Source organism: Canis aureus, chromosome 14, assembly GCF_053574225.1.
Source record: "Canis aureus isolate CA01 chromosome 14, VMU_Caureus_v.1.0, whole genome shotgun sequence".
NCBI lineage: Eukaryota > Metazoa > Chordata > Mammalia > Carnivora > Canidae > Canis > Canis aureus.
This window is the reverse complement of record NC_135624.1, coordinates 5,238,360-5,263,347: the sequence shown is the minus strand read 5'-3', so window position 1 is coordinate 5,263,347 and position 24,988 is coordinate 5,238,360. Positions and strand designations below refer to the sequence as shown.

General features: G+C 38.3%; 1 long non-coding RNA gene across 2 annotated transcripts in view; it reads left to right on the top strand.

Moving 5' to 3' along the window:
- LOC144283096 (uncharacterized) overlaps positions 1 to 22,963 on the top strand; it is a 65,576-nt gene extending 42,613 nt beyond the window's left edge. The window contains exons 4-5 of one of the 2 annotated variants that reach the window (XR_013351428.1): positions 14,162 to 14,275; positions 22,701 to 22,963. This is a non-coding gene — a long non-coding RNA (uncharacterized LOC144283096). Of the gene's footprint in view, positions 1 to 14,161; positions 14,276 to 15,395; positions 15,686 to 22,700 lie in introns of those variants that run through there. The other variant, XR_013351429.1, reaches the window with a different exon arrangement.
- Positions 22,964 to 24,988: the final 2,025 nt, after the last annotated feature.

Below are 24,988 nucleotides of genomic sequence, written 5' to 3'. Positions count from 1 at the left end.
TAACACAAAGACCAGAGATGAAGACCACAAGAGCACAAGTATTCGCCAAAGTCAAGTCCCACGGGGCTTTGTTTCTTTCTGAGTGTGCACTTGATACAGAGGGAGAGATTTAATCTAAACAGGACTCACAGAGGGCTGTGAAAAGCTGAAAATTTTCATTTCCTCACCTCCGAGGCACTTAGTAGTAACAAAAGAAGATAAAAAGGAGAAAGCAGAAAAGCAAAAAGCAAAGCAGTACAAGCAAAAAGAAGAGGAAAACATTTGTCATGCTGTCTGCACTCTGAGCACTTAAGCATTTGCTTGGACTCCTGGCTCGCCCACGTCCAGCAGTCCACATTCCCAGTTTGGGGGAGTTAGTGCACAGGTTTATGTCAAACTGTAAAAGGCACCCCCCCCCATGCATTGCCACCAATTAGATAGCAAGACAGATCAGGGAAAAATTAAATAATTCCAATCAGTACACCTCAAAACAGTCAAGGTCATGAAAAGTAAGGCTGGTTTGAGAAGCTGGCACAGCCAAGAGGAGCCTAAGAAAACATGGTAGCTGCATGTAACAGTGCAGAGGATCAAAGGGAAAACTAAATGGGAATAAATCAGAAAAGGAGACAAACCACGAAGAGACTTAATTCTAGGAAACAAACTGAGGGTCGCTGGAGGGATGGTTAGTGGGGGGATAGGGTAAGTGGGTGACGGTCATTAAGGAGGGCACTTGATGTGATGAGCACTGGGTGTTATATATGACTGGTGAATTACTGATCTCTGTATCTGAAACTAATGATGTACTATATGTTGGCTAGTTGAATTTAAATTAAAAAAAAAAAAAAGTTATGTGCTACTTGGATGGGCTCCTGGAACAGGAAAAGGATATTAGGTAAAAAAAAAAAAAAAAAAAAATATATATATATATATATATATATATATATATATATGAACTTGAATAGACTATGAACTTTGATGAATAGTAATGTTTCAATATTGACTTATGAACTGTGAAAACTCCATCATACTTTTGCATCTCCCAAAATTCTCAATGGTCTCACTATAAGAAAAGCTTAGGGGGTAAACCATCGTCTTGACCTTGCAATGGCCTAAGTCAGGGTTTTCCAAAGGGAAGTTCTCTGTGAGATTTACTAGGTGTTATTTTAAAAGAGAAGGATAGAAAGAAAAAAAGGAGAGGGTGGCCTTTGGTTAAATGAATTTCAGAAAAACTAGATTATGTTCTCTACTGTGGAACCTTTTAGAACCTTTCTTTGCGCAATGCACGTTGTGACTATCCAGAAAGGAGATGGAGAATGCAGCATTTCCCAAACTTGGTTGATTATGAAACTCTTTTATTATAGAACACCTCTTGGGACTAGCTTCCTCCTGAAGGTACTTTGGAAAACACTGATTTGTGCAACCTAAAAAGAGGATTAAAATAGCTGACAACAGCTAAAGAAAGGTCCCGATAAAGTGAGAAGACACACAATGGAAACTACCCAATTAGCCACTGCTGATTTTTAACTGGTTGCTTCAGGGCTCTGAAAGGCAAGAAATTCTGCCAAACTAATTGCTGAAAAATTCTCATTTTATGCCCAAGGCCTTAGACAAGAGCTTAATGGACTGTGTATCTTGTTAAAAGTAACTGGATGAGGAAACTATTAACATTAGGCTCAGTTGATTTCCTTTGTTGCTAAACAAAAGGCATTTGTGTCTCAGCCCTTTGAAGAGTTCCACAGATTTGCGTGAACAATGAATACGTGGTGGAGATTAGTTGATGAAGATGAATAAATTCTCCCTATTCTGGGGAACAAAGACAATTCAGTTTGCAAATAACTGCAGACACTCAAATGTATCTTGGACAGCTGGAATATTTAGAACTCATAAGCGAAAAAAAGTTGTACATGTTATTCCCTTAGACGTGCAAGTTTGTCAAGTCTAAATTGCATTCTAATTTAATCAGTTTGGGCTGTTGTATCTCATCAACAGAGCTTAAAATAATAACAGGCTCAAACTATGCAGGGTTTTCTTGCAAATTTGTTTCGAAATGTAGCAGACGTTAAGGGATAAGACTTGAATCTTGACAACACAGCTTTGTTATGGCATACATTAGTAGCATTTTTATCAACCTCTGACTGTTTTTAGCACAATCCGGAGGAATTGGAAGAATTTTGCTTGAGATGCATGTAAAATAGCAGAAAAAGATTTGTTGAGGAAAAGAGAAGACCTGAGACAGCAGAATAGAGTAAGGATCAGACTCGACTAGAAAGAGGATAGGCTTTTGGAAGGGTAGCAGATGTGGGTTTAAATCCTAGATCCATCCCTTCAAAGTTGAGTAATGCTGGGCAAGTCACTTTGGGAATCTTAGCTTCCTCATCAGTAAAACATAAACAAGAATATCACCTCACAAGGTGTCTTTCACAGTCCTGGACACTCAGTACATGATTATTCTAATAAGAAAGTACCAACATTAATCTCCAACAGCAAGGATTCAAACAAATGCTGGAATATCAGTGCAAAATGACTGGGATCCAGATTTATAGGAGGCAGAGGAAGGAAAAAGATGTTAGGCCAACTAAAAGTGAATGCTGTATGGAAAGAACAACTTTAGTTGCATCAGCAGAGTTTTTTGGATGGTAAGCAAGACTAATAAACTTTTAGCCTATTGGCATAACTGAATTCAATTATAGTCATTCTGCTTAAGTCAAGTTCATAGAACGGGCTACTCTGTAATTCTCAGATCAAAGTCTTCTTAAACTAAACTTCCTAAACTCAAACAAGAAAACTATTAGATTCTCAAAAATGATAAAATGAAAGTGAACCAAGGAAATGTTTCCCAAAGTACATTCTGGATGTTATCCAGAAGAAAAGAAATTGTGAAATTATATATTTTAGGAGCTTTTGGGTTAAAGCGAAACCATTTCTAGGCTTTTAAAAAGCAAAGTACATACATGGATAAAATTTGGACAGTAGAAAAGAGCATAGAATGAAAACTAAGATTTCGTCTCACTTCACCTTCTGTCCCCTCAATTCTTCACAGAATCAAGAATTGTTACTAGTTTCTTCTGTATCTTTCCAGAGCCATTGTATACATTTATAAGCCCCTTATTTTTTTAAGATTTTTTTATTTATATTAAAGAGAGAGAGAGCAGAGCAGAGGGGCAAAGAGAGAAACACAAGTAGACTACGCTGAGCGCAGAGCCCGATGTGGGGCTTGATCTCACCACCCTGAGATCACAACTTGAGCCGAAACCAAGAGTCAAATGCCTAACCAACTGCACTTCCGAGGTACCCCTATGTCTCTTATTTAATCAAGATACAGGTAGCTCTAGGTAAATAGGTCACACAAAGGATAGTATACGATACATGCTTCTGCATCTTCCTTTGTTCACTTAAATATATCTTAGGGGAAATATCAGTTCATTTAGATTGGTAATAGTCAACCAGGGATAGTATCTGAAGACATTTTGCTGTGGGTGCTACTGGCAACTAGAATTCAAGGATGATGCTAAACATCCTACATGCACAGGACAGCTTCCTATAATGATGGATTATCTACCCCTAAGCAGCAGTGGTGCCACCATTGAGAAACTCTGGTTTAGATCTATCTCATTTTTTTAATGGCCACATACTCTTCCACTATATGGTTGAATCATAATTTATATAACCTGTGCAATATCAGTGGTCATTTAGGTTATTTCAAGTCTTTTGCTAGGAAAAAACAAAGCTTAAATGAATGGAAGCATATCTATAAAATAGTATTCTATAAATAGAATGGAGGGGTCAAAGTATGTATGTATTTTTTAAAGATTTTATTCTATTTATTTAAGTAATTTCTACATCCAGTGTGGGGTCAAAATCACAACCCTGAGATAAAGAGTCACATCCTCCACCGACTGAGCCAGCCAGGCTCCCCCATATGTGCATTTTTTATCATAAATATTGTCAGTTGTCCTCCAAAGATGATACAGCAATTTATATCACCATCAACCATGCATACAAATTCCTGTTTCCTCATATCCTATCCAAAGCAGAGTAGCCACATAATTTTTTATATCTGCCAATCTAATTAGTTGAAATAGTGTGTTTAAATTTGTATTAACTTATTATAAGTGAAGTTGAGCTTTTTTCATACATCCAAATTCCATTAATTATTTTTGTAAACTATGCAAGACTTCTTAGAGCCTTTTTTTTTTTTTTAAGATTTATTTATTTATTCATGAGAGACACTGAGAGGCAGATAGATGCCGGGATCACACCCTGAGCTGAAGGCAGATACTCAAATGCTTAGCTACCCAGGGATCCCTTCTTAGAGCCTTTAATATGTTCTTCTATATTATTATGACTCTCCAGGAGATAACATTCATCATTTCTCATTATTGTATCTTCTTTACTGTATTTCCTTAGCAGATCATTTTTAGTAAATATGGTTCTATAAAACACTTTGAGAATCACTAAACATGAGACACAGGATAACACTGACTTGTGAAAGGATTTTGTAAACCTTCTAAGGAATGTGTAACAGTGACTTATCAATTATTTGATGGTGTTTTTAGCACACAGGGAACCTCTGACTCCTAGTTAGAAGGAAGATGTGTCAAACTTGAGTTTACTGGACTCTATCACTTTTCCACCAAGTATTCTATTAGGATCTTTCCCTTTACAGACCAAAACCTAGCTGAATGAAACCCAACCAATTCAAACTAAGTTAAGCAAAACAAAACAAGACCAGAAAAACCTCTTTTGTGCACATAAATAAACTTTGGGAAGGTCTGTGATTCAGCTGGGCCTCAAGTATAAGTGGGGTCAAGAAGTCAAACTCTGTGAGGTTTCCTGATCCTTGTACTCTCTTGCTCACTCACTTTCCCTGCTTCTCTCTTCGGCTGGATTCTCTCAGTTGACCCCCTTGCTGCTCCCATACCTAGTATTTCACTACTTCACCCCCAGAGAGACTAAAACACTTGTTGTTGGTCCTCAGGTTCAAAAGTACTGGGGAAGACCTGGATTACTGTCCACCCCTGAGCCACACCAGGGTCATCAACTGTAAAGAGACCAAGCATTCCCTGGTACCGCAAGACGGCAGTAGGGGAAGGAGTTTTGCCCAGAAAAAGGACTAAGGAAGTTTCTCTTTCACCAATACATCACAAAATGTCCTCCATGTTAACAAAAGAGACCAAGGAACATCCTTGGAGAATAAGTAACACTTGGCAAATAAATCTAAAAGAATTTAACATTTGGTGCCCTTGTGCAGTTTATACAGATTTGCCAATGCGAAAAACAGCATCAAACACTGGGAAAAGGCTATTAGCTGACAGGATTTGGACAGGTAAAGAAATAAATATCAAAGAGATTGCCAGCTGTGGCCCTGGGGCAAAAGGTAGATTCATAAGCCTTGGGAGATATAAACAGCCAATTCCTTCTTCACATTCAAAAGGCTAGAATGGGGACACCTGGGTGGCTCAGTGTTGAGCATCTGTCTTTGGCTCAGGTAGTGATCCTGGGATCCTGGGATCCTGGGATCGAGTCCCGCATCGGACTCCCCACAGGGAGCCTGCTTCTCCCTCGGCCTGTGTCTCTGTCTCTCTCTCTGTGTCTCTCATGAATAAATAAATAAAATCTTAAAACACACACACACACACACACACACAGACACAAGGTAGAATGCTAGAATGGTACGCAATAGGAAAAAGTGGACTATTCAGTACCAGTCTGAATGTATGGAACACTTACAAATTATATTTGTTTTCTATTTGCTGCTAAAAACTGGGAAATGCTGACTACTATCTCTTGGAGAGTTATAATGTAGATGAGCATATTAAAGTCTCGCACAAACTTAGTGGCTTAAACAATGCATACACATACAGAGTTCTATGCTTTTTCTTCTTGAACTCTGCATTGAACTCACTTGATTCAAGAATATTTTCAGTAGCATTCATTCATTTATTCATTTGGTAATTTTTTCAAGTAATATCCACTTATTTAGAACAATAACCATGTCCCGAATATTGACAAAATAACTCTTATTAAACGTCTATTTCTTTGGAGGCAATTATGATAGTGATTGTATATTTATATGATAACTCTCTGTCCTATTGCTTGATGAGGACTTGCCTGTTCTTTGTACCCTTAAGCACTCTGGACTCTTACATTACTGGTACTTTTTGGTGCTCAGTAAGTTCTTGTTACCTTCCCGAGAGTCTGAGGCTGCCCAGAGCAGCTGTTCTCACTATGCTCCACAGTAAGAGAAAGTAAATGTGCTTTATCTCACATGTCTGGGCCATACCAATCCCGCTGACTTTTGACCCACCCTTCACCCTCCTCCACCCTCCTCACCAAAACAAACGTGGAATAATCTCCCCAGAAAGGAACCACATATCCCAACCAACATTGGCCAAAAGCAGGAACCCTGAAGTCTAGAATCTGAGTCCTTTGCCTGAAAGACTTTCATGAACTATAAATTGAAACACATCAGAATATGGAGATCAAGGCCACACAGATCAGTGGTGACATCCCAGGCAAGCCACAACTTAGCAGAGGTTCAATGTCCTCGGGTGTAAGATGGAAACGCTGGTGCCAGCCTTCTCAGGCTTCTGGGAAGGATGAAATAAGGGACTGTATAAAAGAATGCTGTGGAAACTGTAAAGGCTTGCAAAAAAGGATCCACAAGCCTCTCCTGCCTTTCTCTGGCTCACTTACTGCCTTCCAAAGGCCCCTGCTGCCTTCCTAATAAACCCAATTTTGCCTCAATGACTCAGACCTTTAATCTTTGCCTTTTGACACTAGAATTTCAAATCAAAACTCACAAAAGAAAATCCTCACAGACTTTCTCCACAATCAGTCATGGCTCCAACCCCTTGAAATCCGGCTTCCATTCTTAGGAGTATGATAAAGCTGTAGCCTTAAAGTTCATCTCTGAGTTCAATTTGCCAACTCTAAGGACTTTTTTCCTTGTCAGTCGACTGATTACTTGATGCTCTCAATCATTTTTCTTTCCCCACTCCTGAGACATAACCAACAACAGTGTGGGGATTTTACTCTCACTCTCAGTCCTCCTTCCCAGTACGCTTTGCCATTTCTCTCTCCTTCCACCTCTTAATGACTGCCATCCCCAGTGTCCTGACTGACCTCCATCCTCCTCTTTGGCTCCCTACATGGATTCACCCACCCTCATGATTTCGGTGACCACTTTCTAAGCAAATGACCTCCATTTGTAGCTTCAATCCCCATCTTCCTCCAGGCTTGCTGGATGCTCCAACATGACAGAAGCTTGGTTATGTCATGCCTGCAAGAAAATTAATTATTTATCCCCCAAACTGGCTCTTCTTTCTGCTTTCTCTCTCCCTCACCCCCCACATGTGGTTAATCACCCAATTCTGGTAGCTCTTCCCTCAAAATGCCTTGTCCAAGTCCCAGTCACTTCATAAAGAGAGATGGGAATAGTCCTCTTTCCATCTTGTATGCCCAGGGGGTAGGGAGCTCTCCTTTTTGACAAAAGGGGGCAAGTTTTGATTTGTGATTTAATTACAAAAAAGTAAGAGATTTTAAATGTACGGAAATTGTTTCTAGGTAACAAATTTCTGCTAAGCATTTTTTATACATTGTCTTAGGAGGAAGGTTTGAGTTTATCATTCTCATCTGGTAGTAAAAACATATAGTAAAAGATGATATATTAGGTGTTTACAGATCAACAGACTAGAGATGATATGATTTCTCTCAAAATATTAGTGGAACAGATTTTCCAATTTTATAAACGTCGGCTCAATCCAAACTGACTTGTGCCTCAAAGTGAGGCTCCACACATCTAGGTCTAAAAGATGAGGTCTCTTTAACTTCTAAGTGTATAGGGACCTACACTCCCCAACAACCCATGCCCAGCCCCCTACCCTACCCCACGCCACCCCTATATTCCTATCTAGTGAACATACTAACCCCAGTGAAGCTTTTCTTTTTTCCTTGCCGCGCACAAACTGCTCGTTTTCTCTGCTTTGTTGCCAGAACACCTTCCAGTATTCTGTCACCAAAGCTCTGCTTTCTGCACCAGTGAGAAGAAATATGCCGGTAGTTCCATCAGGAACTAGAACCAGGGATGCCCCCAAGGAGTACATGAATTCTTGACACTGTCATTTTGCATCTGTCTCTTGATGCTATCCATATTTTAACATTTGCCTCTTTCTATTAGCCCTAAAGCTAAATCATATGACTTTCAGCCTCTTTTTATTACTAAATACTGAGTCCAATAGATGATGTCATGCCACCTCTATGCCCCCCACCCCTGACACTCAAGATGCTCCCCCTTTCTTCATGGGAAGTCCAGGCCACCCCTTACCACCTGCCTGAACCGGGGTGAGGCTTCTCATGCCATGTTATCTGGTACTCTGCACCCTGCTTCACTTCTCTTGAAGGGGATGATTTGCCTCTTAAAATCAACTCCAATACTCTACCATCTTCTCTCTTCTCTCCTTCCAGCTGCTTCCTCTGTTCCCTCCAGAGGCTCTTTCTAAAGCTCAAAGGACAAATTCAGTCCTGTAACATTTACCCTCTCTTTTAGAGTCTCTCATTATAGTTACACTTTGCCTAAACCTATACCAAAAAATCATAGCAAAAGATGTCATGATACTCCAATTCATTCACTCCCAGGAGCTGACTCTGTTGAATTAACTGAATATGCCTGTCTCCCTGTGATGTATATTCTTAGATTACTGGACCATCGTAGGCAACTACTTCGTACTAGTTTTTTTTTACTAAAAATTGCAGGCATAGCTGCCCAAAGACCAACAGCAACATCGGGACATAATTTACCAGCCAGCAACAAAGGGTCTCATGGGGAAGGAAGACACAGCAATGAAGAAAAAGGCAGGCCTATGGATAGACCTACCCCCATCTCAAAAACAGTCTGAGTCAAAACAGACAATCACAAGGGTGTTAACTAGACAATCACTGACAGGACCAATCTCCTTCCATGCTAATTCACAAAGATGTTTATGCCCCAGTCACCATTTGAAACATTCACTTATTTCTTTGGGCTTTGAGGCCTATGACGTAGTTTTCAGTTTACCTTTTCTGCCTGGGGTATCCATTTCATTTGAGGCAGAATGGTCTTTCAAGACCACTCCTAAGAGTCAGTGGAAAGATTTCTTCTCTCTTCTTCTCTCATCTTCTCATCACTCCTCACACAGCCTCTAGCACCCACTCAATGACATAGAATCCTCCTATCAGCTCTTTATCCTCAAACATTATCAAATGGGATTTGTACTAAATTAAAAACGAAATATCATTAGAGGAAGTACACATTAAGTCTTATCAGTTATTTGCATTTTGATGAAACTTAGTTGATTGTATCTCTTTTCCACTTTCCATAGAGCAGATTTTAAGAAAGGAAAAAGAGCAAATGGATTCTGGACACTGAGGAGTAGTATAAAGGTTATGGAAAAATCTAGAGTCCAATTGCCTATATTACAATCTGACTAAAAGCAAGGTCATGGGTATTCCTCTTTTCCATTCTGTCATCCCTCAGTCCTATATGGGACAAAGGGTTCAGCACACACCATCACTATCTAAGAAATGGGAGGAAGAAAGAATAAATGGACTGCAAATGGGAAGATAACACATGCCAAAAAAGATCAAGCCAATGGTTTGAGGTGAGATTCTATTCCTTCAGTTTGGCCTTATTTTATTATTAGTTATTAACCAAGGTGGGTTCCTGTCTTCAATTGATCTTTGCTGTCAGAGTTACAGAAACCAACTGATGCACAGCAAAACATAATGATTTCTGGAGTAAGAGATGCAGAAGGAGGAAGTAACCCTATGGCCATTATCTTGGGATCTTGAGTTTGATTTTTGATGGAAATTTAAACCAGAGATCACTAACAGGAGAATGGGAAAACAACCCCATTTCAAGAGTGCAAGCAACTTTCAATTTCATAAGCAAGGAGATGTAAAGGGCAGTCAGGACCAACTACATAATTTGTAGAGCCCAGTGCAAAATAAAAATGTGGGACCATTGTTCATAAAGTCATAAGACATCCAAAATGATGACAGCAAAGCATTGAGACAAACATCCCTTCTAAGCATGGGACCCTGAGGTTGCAGGCCCATGAAAGTGGCCATGAGGCCATTTAATCATTCAAATGTGGAGCACCGTCCCTCTTCTAACGTGAACATGGTTGAGGTATGACTCCAAAGAGCTGAACTGCTCCATTGAACAATATGACTTTCATGAAGGCAGGAATGTGAGCTGTTGGGTTACCACCAAATCACCAGAGTGCAGAGCACGTGCTCAATCAAGATTTCTTGGGGAGAAAAGGAATAAATAAACATGAAATTATTGGTATGCAACAAGCAGCTACATCATTACAGACTTTACTTATGTTTGCTTTTGGGTTTTCTGTGTAGGAAACTGACCTGTAAGTGTGGTTAAACCCTTGCCTGTGCTTACAGAAACATGAATATTCCTTAGGAAGCATTTACTCAAGAAAACCAAAGAATTGTTTCCATCAAAGTGTTTGAGAGAATCTGAGGACAGTTGGTGCCTGGGGTTGAGATAACCGAGTGTAGTCCACTTGGGGCTTGCGCCTTTCTGATCACTAATGAAAGGGGCCCAGAGCCATTCATTTTCCTCAACTATTAGAAGCCTTGGGAACATGTTTTAGAACATGAGCAATACACCCATGTGCTTAAGACCAAGAGCACTGAAGTCAGACTAGCTTCATTGTTATCTGCTACTTGACCTTGAACAAGTCACTTAGCCTTTCCATGCCTCAGTTTCCTTATCTATAAAAGGGAGGGATAACACAATATCTACCTCACCAGGCTGTTTAGAGGATCAAATGAATTACATGTGCCAAGCCCTTAGAACAGTGCCTGGAACATGTTGAATACTATACAAGTATTTGCTGCTTATTATAACACTCTTTGGAAGACACCATGGTCTGAGACCATGATGAGGTACCTTTAAGCACCTTCCCAAGACAGTAAACATTGATGATGGGAATAGGAATGGAAGAGGAGGAATAGGCAATTATATGAACACTAACCCCCTCCCCATCCTTACTTAGCAAATTGCTGAAAACAGCCAGGGAAGAAGGGTTCTTTAGGGAGGGAGGCAGACAACCAGCACAGGAAATTTAGGGCACCAGGGCTATCATGTGATTTGACTTGTAAATTTAGGCTGGAAGCAGAGCTGCACGGTGGAGTCCACGCACCTTGACAGTTATGAGCAAGGGTCTTGGGAGACTGAGTTCAAGTCCCGGCTCACCTATGGGGTCAAAGCCAATTTGGTGGTGTAACTAGAACCCAGCCCTGAGTGATAAGCCTTCCTCTGAAAGGCAAACACTGAACTAGAACTTGGCATTCTATGTTTTTTTAATTTCTCACAGAAGACCGAACCTCTGTTTGGGAAACCAAAAGGACTACCAGCCCAACTGGCCATTATGTGCAAAGCAAGAGAAGTCTTTCTTTTCTGAGCCTCACAAGGCTCAGGCTGGACTTAACTTCCAATTCACCACCTTTGCCAGGAGCCCTTGTCAGGGCATAAGCTTAACACATATACTCAAAGCACAGTTACCAAATCAGTTACTATTTTAGTGTAAAAAAAAAAAAAAAACTTAGAAGAAAAACGTCATTTAATTAAAAAAAAATGACAAAGTCCATGAATTTTACATACATTTTGCAACTATTGAAGACCAACGAGACTGAATCCTGAAGGCTTTGGCCAGTCATACTTTTTAAGAGAGTTAGGATCCTAGCAGAAAACAAAACATTTCTTAGAAATGTTAAGAAAGTATTTGCCAAACAGAAATTGGAATTGAAAAATAGGGGGTCACTTCCACCAATCATAGATGAAGTTTAAAAAAATAGTAAGAAAAACAATTTTCCCGTGACATCTTTAAGCAAAAAAAAAAAAACATGAAAGTAATTTGCAACAGTTGTAACAGTAAATTATCTCCTTGGTTTTAAAGTGGGAAAAAGTAGATATATTAAAATATCTTCTATATGTAATTTAGATACAATTTACAATTTAGATGCAAGTTATAATTAAGTCAGTAGTAAGAGATGTGAAATCTTTGCATTAGGAAAGTAGAAATGATTTAAGATTTTTATAATTACCACCAATTGTATCTGTTTTCCTGACATATTCTCCAGATTCCTGTCAAGAATCTTCCCAAGACCAAAGATTTCTTTCCCTGCAGGATGGATAGATGAGTGCTAGCCTGGGTTAGCGTCCAAGGGGTTTAGACTGTATTGAGCCACCAACCAGCTGGACCTGCCTGGAATGATCTTCCTCTCATTCTCCTCTGGCAAACATCCTCTCCTTTTTCAAGACTCAGCCCAAATGCCAGCTCCTCTAAGAAGCCTTTAAGGACTCCCCCAGAGAGTCTCTGGGTTCTCATGCATTTTGCTCATATATCTTTTATGGGTTTTTAGCTGTTTCATAGTTGTGTTTGTTTTCCTATACCTGGTACAATACGTGACTAAATGAATGATTAAATTATGAACAAGCTGTGTGACCTAGGCAGTTCATATAACCTCTCTGGTACTGCATTTTCTTCATCTGCAAAAGAAAAACATCGGGCTATTCCTCAAGGTCCCATCTGGTTTGAATGCCCCCTGAATACAGATTTAGTCACCAACATTCTGCCCAGCCCTTTCCAGGGGTAGGTGGACAGAGCTGCCTCTGAGATTCTGCTATATCTTCTTTGTACCCTCTCCATTCATCTGATTCCCCCACATATCCTGGCTATGACTTTTCCACAGGCCCTTGCACACACCTACTTGTCGATACTGTCAAGATTAAGACACAGAGCCTAGAGACAGACTGAGTTCAAACACTGGCTCTAGCTATATGGTTCTGAGAATGTTATTTAACCTCTCAATTCCCTAATTTTAAAATAGGGATGATAATAAAAACAATGACTCTACTTCCTAGTATGTCTACGACAGGCTCTGACCAATCCAGCCTCAAACATTGTGCACAGCTTTACTGAATACGGGATGCCTCTCCTACCCCCTTCTCCTTCCATTGCTGAGTCTGTTGCAACCATTGACTGTTCTTTTTTTGAGAATGTCTCAAATAAGGGCTTAATAAAAGATGCCCTCTCCCTAAAAACTTTAAATAAGGCCTTGGGAGTGGGGCGATTCAGGTAGTTGAAGTCCAGTCCTGAGAAGGCTCGCCTTAAGACAGGTTTCCGAGCTCGGTTGATTTCACCTTGACAATGAGTGACCAGCTTTGGAACCTACTCCTCCTGGTTTGTGAACAGAATGTATGTCTACTGTTTATCAGAAAATAATATCATGTGGTTTCTCAAGGTTTATAATTCTCTGATCATATGTGTAACTTAAGAAACTGTTATTTTTAAAAACAGTATTTAGCGTTCGATAACACGTCATACATTTTCCTGTAAATTACCTCATAATATTCTCACAAGCCTCAACTGAGATGGGTAGGGCAATCTTATCTGTCCCATTAAAAGAGTCATCACTAAAAAATAAAATAAAATAAAATAAAATAAACTAGTCATCACTAATTTGTTGTATCTGGGAGCATCTAACTCATGCGATTTGGGGCAATTCTTTGGAAATTAACATAAATATTAATGAACTGGTAGTGTTCCCTGGGAAAGTAAGAGAATAACTCAGATTTTCTTCATCAATTTCCTGGAATCTAATTGTAAATGTTGGATGATGTGAGAGTCTGAGGATAATAACTTATAGTAAATGGATCTGTAGCTTAGAAATTGCTGCTGTCACAGATAATATATTACTTCACTTACTCCAAGAATAAAGTAAGTGACTTTTATAATTCACAGAGCAAAGTAGAAATAGAGGCATACCAAGCACACAGATTAGTTGTAAAATAACAAAGTAGAATCCCTCTGAAATACAAAGCTATTAGCTCTGTAGACTATCTTTCCTATATGGAGATGAGCAAGGTTTGGTCACAAATTACAATTCTACTTGAATTGACAGACTACATGGTGCAGAAAGAATAATTTTCATCCAGCAATTCACAATTGTAGTCCCAAGCCTCGCTCACTATCCATTAAATTAATATGCCCTTGACTTTTAAGAGAATGCTTAACAATAATTAAAGCCGATGCCTTAAAAATGTAGGTTTGGGTATAGACATAGGCCTATAGACTAGATATTAATATATAAAAGCTGGATCTTCTGTCTTCGATTCTAGACAAGTATTCATTCGCTGGCAATCTCACTTGATAAGTCCAAAGGAAAAGAATTGTGTCAACTCATCACTAAATGCAATTCCTGTGAAGCTTTCTTATTCCTGAGAGCAAGTGAGGTAAGCAATCTTTGTTTATTGAACAGATTGATGGAGTAATGTTTTGGAAAATTTATAGGAGTAAGCAGATGGGAAATGGGAGAAAAGCCTCATGGGTAAGAAAACTCATGAGTTTTCACTGTGTAACTATAAAATATAAAGGAAAATTCTTTGGGGAACCTCATGGATCACTTGATTCAACAACAGTGATTTATCTTCCATTCAGCAAGGGTTCTAAACTTTGGGAGTACAGGGAGTTTTATGACATATGGCTCTCAGCACCAGCTGTGACAGGAAAAAAAAGGGCTGTTGATAGAATAATTCTGACTAAGATAATGAGATCCTTAGCTGGCTGCATCTAATAGCCTCACAGGAAATTTTAAGATGGAAGTCAGCCAACAAGCCCATCTTCATTTGCCCTTTCCTTTGAGTTGGCACAAACAGTAGACATTTATTTCTCTGAAAAATTAATTCCTTTAAAAAAATTTAATGGAGTCCTTTCACATGATAGTCCAGCCTATATTTCAAACTAGATAAAAGCTTCAAAATAACTTTCTGTCTTGCTGGCTTATTCTATCTCATCCTTGGCCTCATTATGTCATCGTGGGTGCTATGTCATGACTACTGAAGGTAGAGAGACTGATCATATTGGAGCCATTTGAGATGGAAGAGCAGGAGAGAAATAGCCCACAAGGAGTTCTGTATCCATGTAGAGAAGGATCTCGTACAGCAGGCTAAGAGTGAGCAATACAAACCACAGATGCTTTCTTTAATTAGGTTGTTATAGGTTGAATCTTTGTCTCCTCCCCTCTCCCCCAATTCTGTATGTGAAAATCCTAAACCCCAACATAATGGTATCAGAAGGTGGTGCCTTTAGGAGGTGGTCCAAGTCCTCATGAATGGGATTAGTGCCCTTATAAAGGAGGCCAAGAAAGCTCCGTCACCTCTTCTGTCATATGCAATTATGGGGAAAAGACAGTCCTCAATGAGGAAACAGGCTCTCACCAGACACTCAATCTGCTGGCACTATGATCTTGGACTTCCAGCCTCCAGAACTTTGAGAAATTAATGTATGTTGTTCATAAACCATCCAGTTTAAAAAAAATAATAAACCATCCAGTTTATAGCACTTTTGTTATAGCAGCCTAAATGGACAAAGACAAGGAATATGGCATGATCAGACCTATGCTTCAAAAAAAATCACTCTGGTGGCAATATGGAGGACAGATCTCAAGAGAAAGACAATGGACTTTGTTATATCACTTGGAAAATTCTATAAAAAGGCTGAGGGGAGAAATGCTGAGAACCTGACCTAAGACAGTGACTCTGGAGACAGACAAAAAAAAATGTATATATATATATATATATCAGCACACCTAGTCATCAGATCCTGTTCATTTTCCCTCTGAAATTGCTCCACCTTTAATCAAATTGTCCCAGTAATGTCCTTTATAGCATTTTGTTTTCCTGCAGTACAAGATGCAGTTCAGAATCATGAATTGCATTTGGTTGTTATGGCTCTTTAGTCACTTTTAATCCAGAACAGTTCATCAGCTTTTCATTATCTTTCATGATATCGACATTTTTTTCAAAAGTACAGGTCAGTTCTTTAATAGATTGCTTCTTAATTTTTATTTGTCTGATGTTTTCTCATGATTAGATTCAGGTTGTGCATTTCCAGCTGGAATACCACATGAGCAATGTCATGTCCTTCACAGGGTCACATCTGGAGGCCACATGACGTCTGGCTGCTCCTAACTGGTTATGTTCATTTTGATCACCCAGTCTGGTTTCTCCACTGTGTAGTTACTATTTCCCCCTCTGTGGCCAATAAGCAATCTGTGGGGAAATACTTTAAGATCATACAAATGTTCTACTCTTCAGCAAACTTTCCTCCCCAGACTGAACATTCTCTGATGGTACTTGTTCAGATCAATATTTACTGTGATGGCTACAGTGTGGTGATTTTTCCAGCACTTCCGTTTTTAGCTGGACATATTACTGCCAGAAATAAGAGGCCCTATATCCCAGTCTAACTGTGATTTTGTGACTAAATTCTCATTGTAGGTGGGACTTCCAAGAAGCATCCTTAAAAGCACAGGGGTGAGGGGCCGGTGCTCACTCCACCTCCACTTCCTGATGCCTCAAGGTTGAAGGTCTGTCAGTTTAGACCATCTTGGACCTTGCAAATAAAATTCTCAAATAAAGGATACCAGAGCAGAAAGATAGAGACTTGTGTCCCTGTTGACACCATGAAGCTTCTGCACCAGCCTCAGACTGTCTATGTACAGACTTGTACCTAGTTTAAGCCACTATTTTGGGGAATCTCTGTTACAGATGAACAAACATTTCTAGCTAGATACATATATAGCAGTTGAATCCTTGAGAAAGTATGGGCAGCTTCCTAAGAAGAACAAGGTGGAAGAAGAGAGAAGACCCTAGGGGCACCTGGGTGGCTCAGTCAGTTAAGTGTCTGACTCTTGATCTCAGCTTGGGTCTTGATTCCAGGGTTGTAAGTTCAGGCCCCAGGTGGAGCCTACCTCAAAGAAAAGGAGGAGGAGGAGGAGGAGGAGGAGGAGGAGAAGGAAAAGGAGAAGAAGAAAAAGGAAGAGCCTAAGAGATTAGGGCTCTGGGAAACACTGAAAATTACTGAGTAAAAGAGTAGCCATTGTAGAAGTTTGTGAAAAATCAAACACCAGGACAGAGTGGTACCTCCAAAATCAAGGAAAGAAAGAGTTTGCAGAGAAAATGGAATGAACAATTCAAATATCATAAGAATGTCAAATAAAGTAAAAACTGAAGAGCCTCCATTGAACTGGCCATAAGAAGCCTTTGGTCACCTACCAAAAGGAATTTTATTAAAATGGAGGGAGGGAAACCTAGACTTAACAGGAAGATGAAATATGAGCTTACTTTTAGTTAAATCTTCCATAAAGCTTGCTAGAAAACAAAAGGAATAGGACCAGGCTGTAACTAACCCTTAAACTAATATACTGAAGACCAAGACAAATTTGCCTTGATCACCCTCGTCTCGAGCAATTCATGCACACTTGGCATAAAACAAGAAATAAATAAATATTATCTGAATGCAAACTACACAGAAAAAGTTTCTTATCTCAGAGACTTTTGAGAGCAAGATGTATGGCAGAGGGGTTTTATTTTTTTAGGATATATATTTACGCTACATATTTTTTCAGGTTTATTGTATTAGGCATATGGCTTTATGAGATTTGAAAAACATACACAATGAGTCACATATTAACCACAACAAAATTTTAAAGTTCCCTGTGTCCCCTGCTCTGCCTGCCAGTTTTTGGCAACCACTGATCTAATTTCTAACTCCATAAACTGACTTTTTCAGAATATCATGTAATAGACTCAAACAGGAGCTTTTCGGGGCTGGATTATTTCAGTTAGTATAATATAAAGCTTTTGAGATTCATCTATGTTTTTGCATGTATTAGTAGTTTATTCCTTTTTATTGGTGAATAGTAACCCATTTTATAAATGTATCACAATTTGTCCATTTATTTCTCAGTTGATGGATATAAGGTTATTCCAGTTTAAGGCATTTATAAATAGAATGCTATAAACATCTGTGTACAGATCTTCATGTGAACATATATTTCTGTTTATTTTGGTAAATTCTTGGGAGTGGGATTTCCAGGTATAAGTTTAACTATAAGAAACTGCCAAATTTTTCCAAAGTAGTGGCATCATTTTGCATAAATGCAACATATGAGAGGTCTTGTTGCTTTGCATCATCCCTAGCACTTCATATTGTCAGTTTTTAAAAGTTTTAAAATTTTTTAAATTTTGACATCTCATTTTGGTTTTAGTTTACATTTCCCATCACATTTGTATTCTGCTAGTTACACTGAGCATCTTTTCATATGTTAATTTGTCATCTATACCTCTTCTTTGGTGAAGTGCCTTTTCAAAACTTTTGCTAATTTTATTTTTTTGCAACTTTTATTGAGATATAACTGACATATAATATTGTGTAAATTTAAGGAACAACATGTTGATTTAATGCACTTCCATAATTTGAAAGGATTACCACCATAGTGTTAGCTGACACTTCGACCACCTCACATAATTACCATTTCTTTTTTGTGGTAAGAATATTTTAGATCGGGCAGCTCGGGGTGCTCAGCAGTTTAGCGCCGTCTTCAGCCCAGGGCGTAATCCTGGAGACCCGGAATCGAGTCCCACGTCGGGCTCCCTGCATAGAGCCTGCTTCTCCCTCTGCCTGTGTCTCTGTCTCTCTCCTTTCTGTGTTTCTCATGAATAAATAAATTAAATCTTAAAAAAAAAAAAAAGAGTATTTTAGATCTACTCCCTTAACAATTTTTAAGTATATATAATATAGTATTGTTAATGATAATCGCCATATTGTACGTTAGATCCCCAGAACTTGTTCATCTTGTAACGGAAGTTTGTACCCTTTGAACAATATCTCCTCATATCCTCTACTCCCCCAACCCCTGGTAACCACCATTCTACTCACTCATCCTATGACTTCTGCCCTTTTAGATTCTATACATACATGATAACATACATGTTTGTCTTTCTCCGATTTATTTCACTTATCATAATGCCCTCAAGGTTCATCCATGTTATTGCAAATGAAAAAATTTTCTTCTTTCTCACCGATGAATAATATCACATTGTTTGGGGATCCCTGGGTGGCGCAGCGGTTTGGCGCCTGCCTTTGGCCCAGGGCGCGATCCTGGAGACCCGGGATCGAGTCCCACGTCGGGCTACCGGTGCATGGAGCCTGCTCCTCCCTCTGCCTGTGTCTCTGCCTCTCTCTCTCTCTCTCTCTCTCTGTGACTATCATAAATAAATAAAAATTAAAAAAAATATATCACATTGTTTATATATACCACATCTTCTTTATCCATTCATCCATTGATAGATACCTCAGTTGTTTCCATATCTTGGCTATTGTAAATAACATTACAATGAACATGGGAATGCAGATGTCCTTTTAGGATTCTGATTTCATTTCCTTTGTATATATATATACCCACAGATAAGACTGTAAGAATTATATGATAATTTAATTTTTAATTGTTTAAGGAGATTCTATATTGTTTTCCATAGTGGCTAAACCAATTTACATTCCCACCAATAGTGCACAAGTGTTACCTTTTCTCTGCATTCTCACCAACACTTGTTATCTCTTATCTTTTTGATAATATCCAGTATAACAGGTATGAGATAATGTATCATTGTGGTTTTGATTTGCCTTTTCCTGATGAATAGTAATGCTGAGCACCTTTTCATGTTCATCACAGCATTATTGTTTTCTTCATGTACCCATTGGCCATTTGTACACTCTCTTTGGAAAATCATCTAATTGTTTCCTCTGCCCATTTTTTAATTGGATTTTTTGGCTTTGTTTTTTGGTTTGGTTCAGTTGTTGTTTTTGTTTATTGTTGTTGTTGTTTGTTATTGAGTTGTATGAGTTCCTCTTATATGTATGTGATATTAACCCCTTATCAGATATATGATTTGAAAATATTTTTCCCATTCAGTAGGTTGCCTTTTCATTTTGTTAATTATTTATTTTGCTGTGCAGAAGGTTTTTAGTTTGAGGTAGTCTCATTTGTTAATTTTTGCTTTTGTTGCTTCTGCAAATTTTGGTGTCCTATCCAAAAAAATCATTGCCTAGACCAATGTCAAGGAGCTGTTCCCCTATGTTTTCTTGTAGAAGTTTTATGGCTTCAGGTTTTGTGTTTAAGTCTTAAATTCATTTTGAGTTAAGTTTTGTGAGTTGGGACTGCTGTTGGATTCAGTTTGCAGATATCTGTTGAGAATTTTTGCATTTATGTTCATCAGAGATATTGGCCTATAGTTTTCTTTTCTTGTAACATTTTGCTAATTTTAAAAATTAGGTTGCATGTTGGTTGTTTTTTTTTTTTCCTTTGTGTTATGAAAGTATATGTTCTGGATTCAAATATGTTAACAGATATATGTTTTTCAAATATTTTTTCCAAATCTGTGGTTTGCCTTTTCATTTTCTTAAGTGTTTTTGAAAAGCAAAAGTTTTAGATTTTAACAAAGTCCTTATTTATCAACTTTTTCTTTTACGGTTCATGCTTTTGTTTCCTATCTAAGAAATCTTTTTCTAATTCAAAGTCTATGTTTTCTTTCAGAAAGTTTATAGTTTTGTATTTTGTAGTTAGGTCTATGATACACTTAGAGGAAGATTTTATGTCTGTGGAGAGGACAGAAGATTTAAACATATATATAACGAGGGAGAGGGAGTGGTGGGAGGTATGTAATATACCAGAAAGATGGCAAAGAGAGGTCAGAGATTAGAAAAAGGAGTTTACAATGTCAGAAATGAATCCATTCTCCCGCTAAAACAGAAAGGAAGAAAGTTAAAACAAAGTTTGTAAGTGAAAGCATGGGAAGTTGAGAAGTTGTCTACCTCTTAATTTCCATTTTCTTGGAGAAAGAGACAAGATCATCTGTTTAAAGGAGAGACATGGGGCTCCATAATAGGTTGGAGAAGAACAGCTAAGATCTGCAACATACGTTATGAAGAATGGAGAAGAGACCTAACCAGTGACAAATAAGAGAACCATTGTTAACAGGTTAAGAGTGCTGAAGGTCAGCACAAGGAAGGAATTGCAGAAGAAAGAGGAGGAATTCCCTGAGAAACTGATGAGAAGTTGGAGTTCTGGTTAGACAGAAAAGGAAATGAGTCCACCAGAGACTGATGGAATGAGACGAAAAGGAAAGGTTGCAGGAACTAGAGGTCTGCGTGAGGTTGAAGAGAAGACCTCAAACCCAATAATGATGTTGTGCTTTTTGTTTGTGGGATCAAATTACAATATCCTGTATATCAGTTATGATGCATCTTATTGTAAGTAAATCTGACCCAAATGAAAATTACTTGAATAATGGAAGTATAGATTCCTCCTCCCCTCCAATTTCTCACGTAACAAGAAGCCTAAAGGTAGGAAGCTCTAGGAATGTTTAGGTAAGGGGCACAACAATATTAGAATTCCAGGGCGATAGTTCTGCCATGTCTTGGCTTACCCTCATGATTGCAAAATGACTACCAGAGCTCCAAGCATTGCATCTTTTCATGGCCACATTAAAAGGTTAAGAAGGAAGAAAAGTGTTTACCCTCACATGTCTCTCTCTTATCATGGAGAAAAATCCTTCCTAGACATTTTCCCCCTGCTAGATTTGCCTCAGTGCCCATTGGCCAGGCCTGAGTCATATACCATACTACATGTCAGGCTGGAAAGACAAGGACAGAGTTTCCAGTTTTGATAATAGGTGATGGTTTTGCCAACTAGGTTAAAGGTCTTTTGAGTATTAAACTAGTAGTGTCTGTCCTCTCGTGCTTCTAGAAAAGTACCTTAGGAGGACAAAAACCTACAGTCATGAAAAGGACCTCAGATACAGTTCCTAGCCTTCTGGAGAGGCTATACCTTAGTCACTTGCCATGTACATAGTTTCAATCATCTATCAATGGTTTCCAGGGGGAAAATTTTTTAAAGGTGAATAAAAAGCTGCCTGCTTTTAGGGAGCTTACAGTCTAGATAGGAACAGAAATTCATTATCACAATATACAGCATATGATAGAACTTAAAGGTGGCATATATAGGAGCAATGAAGGAGGCAACTAATTCCAGCTTGACATACTCATCAGAGGATATACGATTTGAGTTGACCCTTGGCAGATGATCAGAATTTCACCCAGGAAAAGAACATTCTAGACTAAGAAAACAGAAAGCAGAAAAAGTGAAGGTTCAGAAGTCATAAAGGACAGGATTTATTCTTGAAACATCTCCTTTTACATGTGGCAGTAGGGTTTTAGAGGCAAGTGTGAGGCAATAGAGTTGCAGAGGTGGGCAGGGAGCCTCATTGTAGAAGGCAGAATAAAACAGCAAGGAAGATGGACTTCATTCTATACACAATGGAGAGCTATCATAGGTTCTTGAGGCAAGTGAATAATAAATCAGTTTTGAAAGAATCTGACTAGAGGCTATGGGTAGAGGGAAGAGTTTAGAGACAGGGATTAGTTAGAAGATTTTGCCATGGTGATGGCTAAAGAGTATGAACATCAGTATGGGTCGTGGCAGTATGCAGGGAAAAAAGAGGATGAACATAAGAGCCATTTCACAGAGCAGTGAAAGGAAAGGGCTTTGAAAATATTACTACCATAAAAGTCTTGACTTTGCAAAATATTACCCGTAAACCAGCCTTTGCAGAAGTAAATCATGGAGTAACTCCTGCTGTTATTGGTGTGATTTTTTCCCCAATGCCAATCAGAGTAGCCTTCTGCTATGGTCAGTCCATGATCATCAGAATTTACTATTATTCCTTAAAATATCCATCTAATAAAAAAAGCTACCATTTATTAAGTATCTGCTATGTGTCAGTCATTGTACTGGTGTTTTGTGTATTTTTCCTGCAGATATTCACACCAATCCAGTAAGGAATAATTTTCTTATTTGTCAGATGTGGAAAATGAAGCCCATTGGAGGGAAATGAATTGCCAGGCATCTCTCAAGACTTCCGAAGTCCAAGGCACCTAGCCCAATGGAGATTATGATGAAAATGCCCCAAATCCTTTGAACTTTTACTAATACCATTTGTCTTTTCAGAACAGTTAAATTTCTACTATGTTTTCCCTTTATTTTAAAAAATATCTTCCTTCTATCTAATCTCTTGGCTTTTGTTTATTAATGCATATCCAAATACATTGGAAATATCCCTGAAAAAGTAATTTCAGCATTAGACCTTTCACTTGATTTCCCTGACTTCGCTCCACAGTTATATATTAGATGATGCCTCTAAATTGCCTCCACAATGTGAACCACAATCCTTTTATTTCAGGTTCATTGTTTTAAATGATTATTTGTGGTTAGTGCGGGGAGTTGGCTGGTAGGCAACAGATCTATTTCAAACACACTGCCATCTTTCTCTGCTTCAGTGTTTGGATAACACTTTTGAACATTTATTGCATTTTGTCTTTTTTTTATTTTAAAAAGTATTTTTAATAAATAAAATTTAAAAAATAAATTAATAAAATTCAATAAATAAAAAGTATTTTATTTAAAAAGTATAAAGTAAAAGTGTTACTAATAGGAATAATAAGCATTGGTCTTATAAACTTAATACAACCATAACTATGAGAATGGTTACAAATTTTCAGGTTCACCAAATGTGTTTTAGACTTCAATTGGTTAATTTTTATTTGGTAGTTATGGAAAAATACAAGATCAAGAATGTGAGTAAAATGCCAGAACCTCATTACCAAAGATTATATCTACGAAGTTATATATATAGGTATAAATATAAATTTTATGTCTCTCTATAGATAGAGACATAGATATAGTTATAGATATAGACACATAATTTAAATTTATACTCTGGAATAAAATTCTCTCTTCAAACATATAATTCTATTGTCTAGCTTTGACATATTTAATTTTAATTCACATTTCTACAAACTCATATGTAAAAAGGAGACTATTTACTTTCTTACATTCGAAGTTTTCCAATGTAGTGGTCTTATTTAAATAGCCTCACATTTCTTCCTAACACGTACCTTAAATCTTTTCAGTCTAAACAGAAATCTTTTTTTTTTATGTATATTTTTTTACTGGAATTCTATTTGCCAACATATAGTATAACATCCAGTGCTCATCCCGTCAAGTGCCCCCCTCAGTGCCTGTCACCCAGTCACCCCATTCCCCCCACTCAACTCCCTTTCCAATACCCCTTGTTTGTTTTCCAGAGTTAGGAGTCTCTCATGTTTTGTCACCCTCTCTGATTTTTCCCACTCATTTTCCTCTCCTTTCTCTTATAATCCCTTTCACTATTTTTTATATTCCTCGTATTAGTGAAACCATATAATGATTGTCCTTGTCTGATTGACTTACTTCACTCAGCATAATACCCTCCAGTTCCATCCACATCGAAGCAAATGGTGGGTATTAGTCCTTTCTAATGGCTGAGTAATATCCCATTGTATATATAGACCACATCTTCTTTTTCCATTCATCTTTCGATGGACACCAAGACTCCTTCATATTTGTCTATTGAGGACATTGCTGCTATAAACATTGGGGGGCAGGTGTCTCGGCTTTTCACTGCATCTGTATCTTTGGGGTAAATGCAATTGCTGGGTTGTAGGGTAGCTCTATTTTTAACTCTTTGAGGAAATAACAAATGCTGGAGAGGATATGGAGAAAGGGGAACCCTCTTGCACTGTTGGTAGGAATGTGAACTGGTACAGCCAATCTAAACAGAAATCTAATGCTGTGTTGTTCTATGTTTATCTCTCACTTTCCTCTCTGTTCTGAACTGCAGCCCTCAGCCCTTCAGCACTTTCCCTCAGCTATCTCTGCTTACCTTTCTCCTAAAATGTTGCCTAAGTGTCTAGATCATTTTTGTTCCTCAAGTAATCCTGAATGTCTCTAAGCAAACAGATTAGGAATCAAGTCAATGCAGAGTAGTAAGGATTTGAAATAAAAATAACTCATGTGTTGGCAGGTGCCCCTCTTTTTCTTAGCATTTCATTACATGTGGGTTATTTCTTGCTCATACTCCGTAAACCATAAGAACTATTAAAATTCTTCTACTTGGCACAGTCCTGAGAAATCTGTGATAAGCACCAAATGTGATATTAACAAATACAATTTAGTGAATCATGAATACAGAGGACCTAAATTCCAATCTAATGTCTGTCTTTTGGAT